Source organism: Hemiscyllium ocellatum, chromosome 1 (assembly GCF_020745735.1).
Source record: "Hemiscyllium ocellatum isolate sHemOce1 chromosome 1, sHemOce1.pat.X.cur, whole genome shotgun sequence".
Classification (NCBI taxonomy): Eukaryota; Metazoa; Chordata; class Chondrichthyes; order Orectolobiformes; family Hemiscylliidae; genus Hemiscyllium; species Hemiscyllium ocellatum.
This window is the reverse complement of record NC_083401.1, coordinates 75901719-75916165: the sequence shown is the minus strand read 5'-3', so window position 1 is coordinate 75916165 and position 14447 is coordinate 75901719.

Sequence of the window (14447 nt, the reverse complement as noted above, 5' to 3'; positions counted from 1 at the left end):
AGATGGTACTGGAAGATGGATGACTGAATCAAACAGTATCAAAGACACTTATGAAGAATAATTGTCATTTTCATTTGAGTGGAAATTCCATTGTAAATTATTAATAGTTAAATATTAATTACATTTCCTTGTAAGTGTTTTTCCCTCTGTTTTATTGCATGAATTTACTTGGATTAATACCTTTGTTCAAATTACAGGCAAAGGAAACTTGCGCACACTTGTACCTTTCTAACATGTCTCTATGTGAGTTATTGCTCACTGATCTATTATATGCTTGTGGTGAATTTTGAATCCTTGCTCTGTTGAGTAATGCAATAATTAGATGTGAAAATATTGCAATCTAAATGCATAAAAAATGCACCTATGCTCAGCAGCAGCAGCAGAGAAAATGCACTGCAGAAATTCATCAAGGCTGCTTAGATAGACGGTTCCAAACCTACAACTACTTCCACCCAGCTAGACAAGAATGGCAGATACATGGGACCATCACCATCTGCAAGTTCTCCTCCAAGCCACTCACCATCCTAACTTTGAATATATCATCACTCCTTCAGTGTCACTAGAATTCCCTCCTTAATATCATTGTGAGTCTACTTTAGAGCAAATGAACTGCAGCAGTTCAAGAAGTCAGCTCACCAACACCTTCTAAAGGCAACAAAGGTTAGGCGATAAATATTGACCTGGCTGGCAGCCCAGTCATGCTAACATATCCTCTAGCTGTGCAAGACTCTGTTTCCCCTATCCAAATCCTTCTCCCCATTTAATTAGTTTAAAGTCCTCTCTACTGCTCTAGTTTTTCCACTCCCCAGACAGTGGTCCAAGCATGATCAAATGAAGTCCATCCCACCAGGACAGCTCTCTTCTACCCCAGTACTGATGGTGCCAGTGCTCCACAGACTGAAAGCCATTCCACCACACCAATCTTAGAACCATTTAACTCCTTGACATTTTTTACCCTCTGCAAGTTTTCCTGTGGCTCAGGTAGTAATCCAGAACTTAGATGTTCAACTTTTTGATTTTGCTCTAAACTATTCAAATTCTTTCATCAAAACCTCCTTTCTAGCCCTATCAACTTTGTTATTAGTAATGTAGACAGTGACAACTGGATCCCTCCCTCCGATTCCAATTTCATCTCCAGCTCTGTGGTAGATGTCCTTAGCCCTGGCACAATGCAAGCAACATAGCCTTAAGGACTTTCATTTACAGTTACAAAGAAAAATATCTGTCCACCTAATCGAACAGACCCCTACCACAATGATATTCCTATTTCCTTCCTCCATTGAATTGCTTCCTGCATCATTATCAGTTTGCCCCTTCTCCCTGTAGTCCCAACTTGCATTCACACAGCTCTTGAGTGCAACCTCCAGGATCGGTATATCTGTCTCACTATCAGGCATGCACTTCTGTCCCTGATTACAGACCAATTTTCAATTACCTATCTGAGAGTTGTGACTACTGTCTGAAACAATCTGTCCAGATAACTACCCCCTTCCCCAATGTGGCCCAAGGTCTGCAGCTCAGACTCACTCACTCAGTATTTGTCTCACTTCAGCAAAGTCCCCCATCACATTGGACATGCTCCTTATAGATTATGCAGTGTAAAAGTTTCTTCTCATATGTGAGTCTGTTTTAATTGTTCACTTTATTGTGTAGTATAAATGTAATGCACTCAAATCTAAACTATTCCACAGCAGTTTTCTCGACTGTATAAGGTTATTGAAGAATATATGCAATTGCAATTCTGAACAAGCCATGATTTGGACGAGCCAGTTTTGGACTGGGATGGACAAAGTTAAAAATCACACGACACCAGGTTCTAGTCCAACATGTTTATTTGGAAGCATTAGCTTTCAGAGCACCACTCCTTCATCAGGTGATGAAGGAACGGCTCACTCAAAGTTAGTTCTTCGAAATAAACTTGTTGGACTATAACCTGGTGTCGTGTGATTTTTAAATCCAAACAAGCTAGTGAAACCAGTTATCGGCTTTATCTTAGCCGTCAACCAGCTTGAACATTCACATTTCAGAAATATCCTTTATTTTTGAGAGTGGACGTGTACTTGTAATTCTCACACTTTGATCATGTTATGTTTAGTTCTTCTTTCTCACCCAATGATATTGTTTATTCATCTCTATCATCTAAGTTTTGTAATTTGACAGGCATTGGTTCATTGTGGTATTTATATAGCACATTTAATGTAATAGAGGTTCCCAAGGCAGTTCACAGGAATCTTATGAAACAAATAGTGGGCAGCACAGTGGCACACAGTGTTGCCTCACAGCACCAGAGACCTGCGTTCAATGCCCATCTCGGGCAACTGTCTGTGTGAAGTTTGCACATTCTCCTCATGTCTGCATGGGTTTCCTCCGTGTGCTCTGGTTTCCTCTCACAGTCCAAAGATGTGCAGGTTAGGTGAATTGGCCCTGCTAAATTGCCCATAGTGTTAGGTGAAGGGGTAAATGTAGGGGAATGGGTCTGGGTGGGTTGCTCGTTGGATGGTCGGTATGGACTTGTTGGGCCGAAGGGCCTGTTTCCACACTGTACGTAATCTAATCAAATGTAGTCACTAATGCAGTGGGACATTAGGAAGGTTGGCCAAACGCTTGGCGACAGACTTGTGCTTTAAGGCCCATGTTGAAGGAGAAGAGAAATGCTGAGGTGTTATGTGAGGGGATTCTTGAACAGTTGAAGGCATGGCTGCCAATGATAGAGCAGAGATGGTGCTAGAAGCCAGAATTGGAAGGAAGCAAAGATCTCAGACACTTGTAGGACTGAAGAGGTTACAATGGGTTGGAGAAAATTTCATTAGCAAGAAGGAAAGTTTGAAACTTAAAGCATTGCTGCAGGCATGGATGGTTGGTGGCAAGATCCTTTAACCATAATTTAACACAAACAAAGCATAGACAATTTCATAAATCAATCTCAACCATCAGCTACACTTTACTTCTTCATCAATTTCTGATGGGTTAGTCGAAGAACAGTAGCACTGGCAAACTAAGGATTTAAAATCCAGCTCTAGGGAAACAGTTTTGAGAAAGAGTCAGTCAACCTGAAATGTTAATTCTGATTTCTCTCCACTGATGCTGCCAGGCCTGCTGAGCTTTTCCAGCAATTTCAGTTTTTGCTCCAGAGAGTTATTGTTGAAATTGGTTTGAACCAAGCATCTTTAAATTAGAAATTTTGAGGAAGTCTCATAGCCAATTCTAGAAATAAGTAACCATGTGCCTATTAAAGTGATCTTTCTAAAGAACATTTACAAGTATTTTCATGATTGAAGTTTTAAGAACGATATTGACACAATTACCCAAACTGCTCTCATATCCATGTGTTCTACTCTTCACCTGAGATTATGCATTCAGTCTGTCTATAATTCCTCAAGGTTACATTTACTGGTAATCTCTTGCAAATTCATGGGTTTACCTGAAGCACTAATGCTATCCTTCTCCTTGGGAATCTTGGTGTCACATGAAGTGACCTTACGGCTGCTAAAACCACTTACTTGCATCTCCAGAACACTGCCTGAATTCACCACTGTCTCAGTTCATCTATGACAGAAACATTAAGCTGTTCCTTATTACCACCAGCATTGACTATTTTAATGCCCTACTCATCAAATCTCCAGTCCTACATTATACCTTTCATGAACATAAGGCCTGCTGTCTGAGTCCTCATTCACACCCATTCTCATTTATTCATCACCTCATGCTTGTTGGTCAGTCAAGCGATCCATTGACATTAAAATAGTCATTCTTGTTTGTCAAGTCCCTTCAAGATCTAACTGCTCTTTATTTTGGTAATCTTCTCCAGCCCCAAAACCCTCTGAGAAATCTGCTTATCTAATTCAGGCCCGTTCAGTATCCCCAGTTTTATTATGTTCCATTACTGGGGACCATGCTTTCAGCTGCTTGGCCCTAAGCTCTGGAAATGCTGTCTGTTAATCTTGGTCTGCTCATTTAACATGCACTATCCAGCCTACCTATCGTCTGCGTTCATGACAAGTCAACACCTTCTCAGGGGCAACTAGGGATGGGAATAAATGCTGGCCAACCCAGCGTTGCCAACGTCCCATGAGGGAATAAAAAAAAGCTGACCTTGGGTTAAGGTATGTCCCTCAATATTAAATCTTACTTTATGATGCTCCTGTGAAGTACCTTGGGATATTTTCTTTCATTCAGAATATTTTATAAATGGAGTTGCTTTTGCACTGTTTTGGAGATGTCCTTATTGCACTTGTCAGCAGATACTGCTCAGATTTTTTCTAAACTGGTTCAGGTTTTTGGTGAGAATTTCCTCCTGCTCCCAAGACTGAAAGTAGAGAGGAGTGGTTGATGGTTTGTGCACATCATTATGTGATGGGATAATCCCAGAGAATTAATGAGACTTCTCCTGTCCTTTAGCTTATACATATTGTTAGAATGTAGCTTGTAATATTATTGCTATGGCCTGCCTGCTTTTCAAAAAAAGAAACAGTGTTGTAACTTACGTTTGGCAGTTTGCGGCCATCAGCACCAACTAGTTTTAATTAAAGTTCCTCGACAAAAGTTTTCTTTTCAAGCTGGATGGAGATCATATAAGGTTTTGAATGAGATGCCACTTCCTGGCTTCCGATAATTTTCATGCAGCTGTTTAGATGGGTGATAATGGGAAAAAATATAAACAATACATATTCTCTGGGGGAGAAAAGAGCTGCCGACTCTTCAGAATTTTAAAATAATCAAAGGTCGAAAATTAAAGACATTTTAAGGAAAGAAGAAAATGCAAAAGGATATTGATTTAAAGGGATATGGAAACAAAGTAAGGGTGCTATGAGAGGGTATAGAACGCACTGCCTGGAGGTTTGGTGGAATTAGGTTTGATTGAGGCATTTAAGAAAATATTGGATTGTTTGGATAAAAATGGTGTGCAAGTCTATGGGGAAAAGAGCACTAAGTTATAAAACTAGTGCAGTCCCGATGGGCTGAATGGCTGAATGTGCCATACCAATTCTGATTGTGTGAAATGGCATTTTGCTTGTATGTGATTTATTTAACTTCTTCATTACACTGGTAAGGCATTTCTAGAGTCACTCACACAGGACCGAATTCTCCGTGCCCAGCTAATACATTTAGAAAGGTGGACAGTGGAATTTAATTCATGGTCAGGAACTGATTTTGTACTTGTTAGCACGACATGTGCACTAGTAATGCTTCAGCCGACTGAAATTACATTTTCAGCTGCAACTTCAGAAACCCGAAGCATTTGAGTTCACAAACCAGGTTACTTCTATGAGGCATTTGACTGAGAGTGTTGACAGCATTCTCCAAGCCTCGGTGAACACCAACTTCTTCTGTTACATCACACATTCATCAACAAGTTGTTTATTCGCACATATGCTTAGAGTTTGAAGGTGGAGGACTCTCCCTGTTAACCAGCTCATGAGAATTGGCCATGTTGTCAGTGTAGTTAAATGCTCACAGTTAAGGCTGAAGGTAGACTGGACTCATTATCGGGCCATGCCAGGCCAAGCAGCCACACTGCTCAGCACCCCTGCCCAGGACCATGCAAATGGGTGCAGCTTAAAAGGGGCCTCAACATAGAAGGGGGATCATCCTACAAAGGGAATATATTTAAAGGGGCTTTAACTTAAAGATTAGGTAGAAATGTTGGCTAGTAGAACTTGTTTTTGGGAGCACTGGAGGGATCCTAGGCAATAAAAGGAGCAAACTTTGATTCAAAGGGGGAGAGTAACAGTCATATGGGAAGTGATGCCACAATGGGTGGGAATTGAACATTTAGGAGAGAAAAACAAAGCATTTAACTAAATTGCTGCGGAGAGGAAAGAATCGTGCAACTGAATAGGGAGGTTATAGAGATGAGGCTGGCTGTAAGGATCTCATAGGAGTGAGATCATGGGGATGAACAGGAATATCCAGGGAGATAGTGAAAGGGCCCATTGCCAAAGGAATGGTTGAAGAAGTACTGAGGTCAAGAGACAAAAGGAGAAGGCCATCAAAAGTACTGGGGAAGCAAGTCTATTCTGAAGGCTATAGGGTGAAAGATCTGAAGGAGAAATTCGGAACAACAATGTTTTCTGGCAACGTTTTCCAAAATAATGACTCACTTTGAGCAGAGCAAGAGGGAAGGACCATCAATCTGTTTGCATGTTAGAAAAAACACACCCACTAAGGCAACCTAAACAAGAAGTGAAAAAGCAGACTGGCTTGTGCAATTGGTTTTGTCATTTGCGCAGCAAGGATTCAGTCACTGCCCACCAAAGTCTTAAAACTGAAAACAGTTACCTGCCAAGCAGATGCCAATATACACTAACGTTTGACAATAGAGCATCTAACAAGCATCATTAGTGCTGATGGTGCTGGGGAGGCTTATAGCTCATTGAAGCTACAGGACAATTAGGAAGCCTGTGCATGTGAAAGTTCGCAAAATGGTGATTATACCAGAATATAGAGTACATATTGCAGGGTTGCCTTAAGGGGATAATCACAAGACAAAAATCACCGCATATATGAAAAGCAAAAGAAAGATAACAGAGGCATATAGTTTAAACACACCGTGGAAACACCAGTCATGGCCACCAAGGTTGCAGCTCACCATGTTGAAGTGACTGTAGAGCAAGTTTTTCCCAAACACATGAGCAGCCTGATAAAGGTCCCAAGGTTAGACTGCCTATATCAAAATCTCAAATGGAAATCTTTCATTTCGTTCCTGATATTTCTTCATAGATCAATACTCACATGCCACACCGGATTAACCTAACAGAGTGGCTGGCTTAGTTTGGTAAGAACCCGAACGAGAAGAAGGGGCAAGCAGAATGAGAGACAAGAGCCTTGGGCCCTGCAACTGTGTGAACTAACCCATTGAGAATTAATGGATTGGAACTACTTGTAAATGAGTGAGAAGCAGTGCCATAGGCATCTTCAACAGTTACTCTGCCATGTCCTTTCAGGCAGCTGCTTGGCAAGGGAGGAAGCATTATGGCTGTGAGGTGAAAGATCACAATAGCCTTACATTTCCTTAGGACTGGCTCCTCTTCAAGCTCAACTGAGCACTTGGCCAATGCTGATCCCAAGCCTACTCTGGGCAAATCACCCACCAAGGTGAATGAATACGTGTTTTGAAAATTGGTGAGGAAAGCTTTGATGATGCTTCCTCTAAGGTTCCTGACTCTTTCTCTTCAGAGGTATAAAGAGCAAAGGACTCTGTGCTTTGTAGAACTGGCAAAGCTTCAGTGAGGGACGGGGGTGCCCCTTATCTGGACTATGTTCTGGAGTAGGATCTGGAGGCTGTAAATTCAAGCATAAATATCTCTAAGTGCTATGGGACACCACCCTTACCAAGGTTTAATTAACGCATTAAATAAAAGCAAAATATTGTGGATGCTGGAAATCTGAAATAAAATTATGAAAATGCTTGAGAAATTCAATAGGCCTGGCAGCACCTGTGAAAAGAGAAGCAAAGTTAGTGGTTTGACTTGTGTATAAATTGTGGTATTGACGCTATTTCTCTCGCCGAACAATTAGAGTTTCTTCAGAATTTTCAGTTTTTAATTCACAAACATATTGATGTTTGATGTGCAGCTGGTAGAAGCTGTTTGATGGCTGCACATTTCCAATCTCCCTTTCAGCACAGGCTCATTTGCCTTGCTCAGCCACCTCCTTCTAGATTTTGGTCAGGACCCTTATGTCAGACATCATTAAACACCTCCCCACTGCCCCTCACCCTCCACAAACCACCTATGTTCATGCTGGTTGTACATGTTCTTCTCCTGAAGAAGACAAACATTAAGAAACATGAGTACTTTGCCTACATTGATAGATACAGATGGAGATGTGAATCCCCAGAGCTGTGATTGTCTGTTTGTGATACCCATGATGGAGAGAATGTGATATGGGGAAGTTTGCCTCCGTTTGCTCAATGGTTAGCATTGCTGCCTCACAGCGCCAGGGTTCGGACAACTGCCTGTGTGGAGTTTGCACATTCTCCCTGTTTCTGCGTGGGTTTCCTCTGGGTGCTCTGGTTTCCTCTCACAATCCAAAGAAGTGCAGGTCAGGTGAATTGGCCATGCTAAATTGCCCATAGTGTTAGGTGCATTAGTCAGGGGTAAATATAGGGTAGGGGAATGGGTCTGGGTGGGTTACTCTTCAGAGTGTCGGTGTGGACTTGTTGGCCCAAATGACCTGCTTCCAAACAGTAAAGAATCTAATCTTAACGGGCTCTGAGTGAAAGATGGCCCAATGTGGCCAAGGAGTTGGAATCTACGGATGTGTGCGCCCAATAGCCTTGTGAGGTTCTCAATCAAAAGATACATTCTGTGATTGTGTTCTTGCTCCATGCAAGCATTTGGTGAGGAGCTGTCAGATGTGCAGATTGCCCTTGTTGTGCTGAGAGGTCAGTAAGTTGGTGGTGTAGGAGCTGCTAAATCTGAAAGTTCCTTTTTAGTTTCAAATGTTAACCCTGTCAGATGTGTGAAAAGCAGAAGCACTCTGGTGTAAGTAGTGCTACATTGGTAGCTGCAATGAAGTGACACATTGACCATATATGAGGGACCTGATGGAGATATCTGGCAGTGTTTTCTGCAGTGTCAAACTGACTATTGCAAACTCACACTCACAGGAGCAAGAGGTATTGAGGGATAATGGGACTGACCCCGGAGTTGCACAGCAGACCAGCTATCCTTTTGTGGCAGTGTATCCAAGCTCTACTCCAGTTTCTAGGTACCGGCCTCTGCAGCCACCTCTGTTTAGACTCCTTCAGTGACCCGAGATGACCTCTTATTGCCATCTGTGGGAAACACACGCATTCTCCCACTAAAGGAGCATCCCGAGGGCCGCATCATTGAAGAGTGCGGCATTTTCACAACATGTCACAGACATCTCCAGCATGCTTTGGGGTGATGAGTGAAAGTCCTCAGATGACCTTTTCTATTTCTGCAGTTGAGGCTAGAGTAAAGTCTGGGTGCACTTTGAAAAATTACATCCTGATGCAGAAATCTGGGAGGTCCTATTAGGGACCAGAACCTTTAGAATTCAAATTAGAATCCCTACAATGTGGAAGCAGGGCCTTCGGCCCAACACATCCATACTGACCTTCCAAAGAGTAACCCACCTTGACCCACTCCCCTACCCTATATTTATCCTTGATTAAAGCATTTAACCTACACATCTCTGAAAACTATGGACAATTTAATATGGCCAATTCACCTAATCTTTACATCTTTGGAGTGTGGGAGGAAACCGGAGCACCATGCAGACACAGGATAAATGAACTCCATACAGACATTCGCCTGAGGCTGAAATCAAACCCAGGTGCCTGGTGCTGTGATCCAGCAGTGCTAACCACTGAGCCACCATGCCACCCCAACCTCCTGTCTATAGGTCAGTAAAATTTGGTATTTTACCCGCGCTTCAACATGTAATGAATGTAATTACAAAAGAAGACCTTCCTCACTCCTCCTTCCTACCCACCCCCTGCTCCTCAGCCAGCTCCTCCCACAGGTTCACAAAAATATAACTCAGCCTGTAATATAGAACTTAATTTGCATCTCATAGAGATCATGTCTCCTGCACACAAAGATGTGACTGAACATTTGAACTTTTATGAAATGTTCAATTTTCCAGGGCTATTCTGTAAATTACATGGGACAGTAACACAGTGGCTATATCGTATTAATAATGCAGAGACCGTGGCTACAGCTCTGTCAAAACAGGTTTATAGAGCATAGAACTTTACGGTGCAGGATAGACCCTTCGGCTCTCGATGTTGCCATACCAATCTGAAGCCCATCTAACCTACACTATTCCATGTACGTCCATATGCTTGTCCAATGACAATTTAAGTGTACTTAAAGTTGGCGAATCTACTACTATTGCAGGCAAAGCATTCCATACCCTTACTACTCTCTGAGTAAAGAAACTACCTCTGACGTCTGTCCTATATCTGTCACCCCTCAATTTAAAGCTATGCCCCCTCGTGCTCTCTGTCACCATACTTGGAAATCAAATCATGGCATCTGGTGGCATTTAACGTCAATTAGTCAACCTGCAATGTGAAGGTAATGGTAATGTTATTGTAAAAATACAAAATTTTCACTAATGCCCTTCAGAGATGGAAATCTACCATCCTCATCTGGCCTGACCTAATGTGAGTACACACCTACAGACCCACAGCAATGTGGTTGACTGTTAACTGCCCTGCAAAATGGCCAAGCAAGCCAATCAGTTCCTGGCTAGTAAGGGATTGGCAACAAATGCTGGCCTTGGCCATTTTCCCTGGAAATAAGTCAAACTAAGTCACAATTATCAATTCCTAAACTCAAACTTTAATGGACTCAGTAAAATATACTCAGCAGGGTAAAAATCAACATTAGTTACATTAACATCAAAAGCAAAACTTCATATGTTTGACAATTTAATTAATTACCATCAATATATAAGTAGAATAGACAAATCCTCAAAACATTATCTGATTAAATTAGTTCTGAATGCAGTGTATGCATCCACAGTATGGGAACCTGGGTCATTTGGGAATATTAGAAAGGAACTGGGAACAAATGAATCAAAGCAACATATTCATCCCAACAAATCTAGACTCTCTGATAATCATACCAATATTTAATGAAAACTGAGAAAACTAATGTTAGATGAACAATATCAAAAATATTTATATATTTCAATTAGTTGATTTCTCATGCAGCGTATAACAGATTTCATGAGATTGGGAACTTGTCTTTTGTTAGATTTGTATCAATTCTCCTTCACCAAATAATTGACCAGGGAGAAATACTCAGACTAGCTAAAAAAGCTAGATTTACACATTACAAACAATGCTCCTGCTCATTGCAATTGTGCCACCCTAAGGCTGTGGGCATCAAAGACTGGGCTAGTATTTATTACCCTTTTTAAAATTTATTCCCTGTCCCTATATGGCATCAAACGGTTTGCTAAACGATAAAATACTTTCAGTTTGGTACATTAACAGCTAACTACGAGACATATTGGGCAGTAAAATAAAATGAAAAACCCATTACATCAGTGCAAAATATGTCATGAACTGGCTATTATGTAATCTCTTAGATTTTAGAAATATTATACCAACCATACACTATGCTAACGTATACTTTAAATGAAACAAATGGGTAAAATTTTGGAAATTCTCAGCACTTTATATAAATTTACCTTATTTGTGATTTTCGTAAGGTTCACACTTAGGAAGGTAATTACAAATATTCAAATATGCAAAAAACACAAATGTGTAATTTGTATTATGACAAATAGAACCAAATCTCCCAAACAGAGTTGAGAATGGCATTTCCACCTCTAAGTGTTTGAGTGAAGACTAAGTGAATGAGTACGCTCTTTATTGTTAACCTCTTTAAAGGATGTGGTCAGCCACTCGTATGCTAATGGTCTTGGACATGTCTCAAAAGTCACGGTTCCTTGATATCTAATGCGTGTAAAACATCAATCCTGAAATTAACTCCGAAAATAAACGACATAATGAATATAATCTACATTGTACATCAATGAAAAGGTAGAAGTACTTCTTATCAGTGCAAAATGCATTACATGACTGTCCATTACAAATTTATTCGAAGATCATAATTATTGCAACCAACTGAATGCAGTGTATACATCCACACTGTGCGAACCTGGGTCATTTGGGAATATTAGAAAGGAACTAAGAACAAACAAATCAAAGCAACATATTCATCCCAACAAATCTAGACTCTTTGATAATCGTACCAATATTTAATGAAAAATGAGAAAACTAATGTTGGATGAGCAATATCAAAAATATTTATATATTTCAATTAGTTGATTTCTCATGAAGCATATAACAGATTTCATGAGATTGGGAACTTGTCTTTTGTAATATACTGATACTGTATATGTCCAATTTAGATATGGGTGTAGTCATCTTGTCCTATTTATTCCATCTCTTTCTCAATTCAGAATTGAGTTTATCATCAGGGTTTTGTGCTGTTTGGGCAGTAAAATAACTTAGCAGATTCATTGCCAACAAAGAAGCTGTCTAATTTTAATTTACACTCATTACAAAGTGAATGAGCCTCAATGAAGCCTCAGATTTGATTCAAAGTAGTCAAATAAACACCGAGAGCAACTCAGGAGAATTTGTGGAGAAAAGAGGTTGTGGAGTAATGCCCTGAGGTTTCCCATTTTTGGCTGTGTTTTTCTGAGAATGTTTCATGACAATTGTTTACTATGACCCATGCTGACTTTTCTCACACAATCTTCCATTCTTCATCCCTGGTGCCATACCACCAACCTCATTCAGCCTAGCCTGAGACAGTTGCATGGGTGAAATGCAAGGCACAGCAGTGCAGGAAGAATGTTAATGATCTTCTGCACTTCTCAAGAGAAAATGACACTATTTGTCTGCTACCTCACACCCACAGGGCCATCACTCTCTCTAAGTCTCTCACCACAGAAGGCTTTCACCAAGGTTCATGAACTACAACTCACTACTGCATGTAATATTGCAAATAACTGGACTGATTGCACCTGACCTGCAGCATTGAGGTTGGCCAAACTCCTGGAATGGAATAGAATGAAAAATCTTCGAGTAAAAAATGAGGTCTGCAGATGCTGGAGATCACAGCTGAAAATATGTTGCTGGTTAAAGCACAGCAGGTTAGGCAGCATCTCAGGAATAGGGAATTCGACGTTTCGAGCATAAGCCCTTCATCAGGAATGAGAGAGAGTAGCCAAGCAGGCTAAGATAAAAGGTAGGGAGGAGGGACTTGGGGGAGGGGCGATGGAGGTGGGATAGGTGGAAGGAGGTCAAGGTGAGGGTGATAGGCCGGAATGGGGTGGGGGCGGAGAGGTCAGTAAGGAGATTGCAGGTTAGGAGGGCGGTGCTGAGTTGAGGGAACCGACTGAGACAAAGTGGGGGGAGGGGAAATGAGGAAACTGGAGAAATCTGAATTCATACCTTGTGGTTGGAGGGTTCCCAGGCGGAAGATGAGGCGCTCCTCCTTCAGCCGTCGTGTTGTTATGTTCTGCCAGTGGAGGAGTCCAAGGACCTGCATGTCCTCGGTGGAGTGGGAGGGAGAGTTAAAGTTTTGAGCCACGGGGTGGTTGGGTTGGTTGGTCCGGGCGGCCCAGAGGTGTTCTCTGAAGCGTTCCGCAAGTAAGCGGCCTGTCTCCCCAATATAGAGGAGGCCACATCGGGTGCAGCGGATGCAATAGATGATGTGTGTGGAGGTACAGGTGAACTTGTGGCGGATATGGAAGGATCCCTTGGGGCCTTGGAGGGAAGTGAGTGTGGAGGTGTGGGCGCAAGTTTTACATTTCCTGCGGTTGCAGGGGAAGGTGCCGGGGGTGGAGGTTGGGTTGGTGGGGGGTGTGGATCTGACGAGGGAGTCACGAAGGGAGTGGTCCTTGCGGAACGCTGATAGGGGAGGGGAGGGAAATATATCCTTGGTGGTGGGGTCCGTTTGGAGGTGGTGGGGTCCGTTTGGAGGTGGCGGAAATGACGGCGGATGATATGTTGTATGCGGAGGTTGGTGGGGTGGTAGGTGAGAACCAGTGGGGTTCTGTCTTGGTGGCGGGGCTCAAGGGCGGAGGAGCGGGAAGTGGAGGAGATGCGGTGGAGGGCATCGTCGATCACGTCTGGGGGGAATCTGCGGTCCTTGAAGAAGGAGGCCATCTGCGCTGTGCGGTGTTGGAACTGGTCCTCCTGGGAGCAGATGCGGCGGAGACGAAGGAATTGGGAATATGGGATGGAGATTTTGCAGGGGCAGGGTGGGAGGAGGTGTAGTCCAGGTAGCTGTGGGAGTCAGTCGGTTTATAGTAGATGTCTGTGTTGAGTCAGTCGCCCGAGATAGAGATGGAAAGGTCTAGGAAGGGGAGGGAGGAGTCTGAGACAGTCCAGGTGAATTTCAGGTCGGGATGGAAGGTGTTAGTAAAGTTGATGAACTGTTCAACCTCCTCGTGGGAGCACGAGGCAGCGCCAATACAGTCATCGATGTGACGGAGGAAAAGGTGGGGGGTGGTGCCAGTGTAGTTGCGGAAGATGGACTGTTCCACATATCCTACGAAGAGGCAGGCATAGCTGGGGCCCATGCGGGTGCCCATGGCAACTCCTTTAGTTTGGAGGAAGTGGGAGGATTGAAAAGAGAAGTTATTCAGGGTGAGGACCAGTTCATTCAGTCGAAGGAGGGTGTCAGTGGAAGGGTACTGGTTGGTGCGGCGGGAAAGGAAGAAGCGGAGGGCTTTGAGTCCTTCGTGATGGGGGATGGAGGTGTACAGGGACTGGATGTCCATAGTGAAAATAAGGTGTTGGGGACCGGGGAAGCGAAAATCCTGGAGGAGGTGGAGGGCGTGGGTGGTGTCCCGAACGTAGGTGGGGAGTTCTTGGACTAAAGGGGACAGGACCGTGTCGAGGTATTGGGAGATGAGTTCGGTGGGGCAGGAGCAGGCTGAGACAA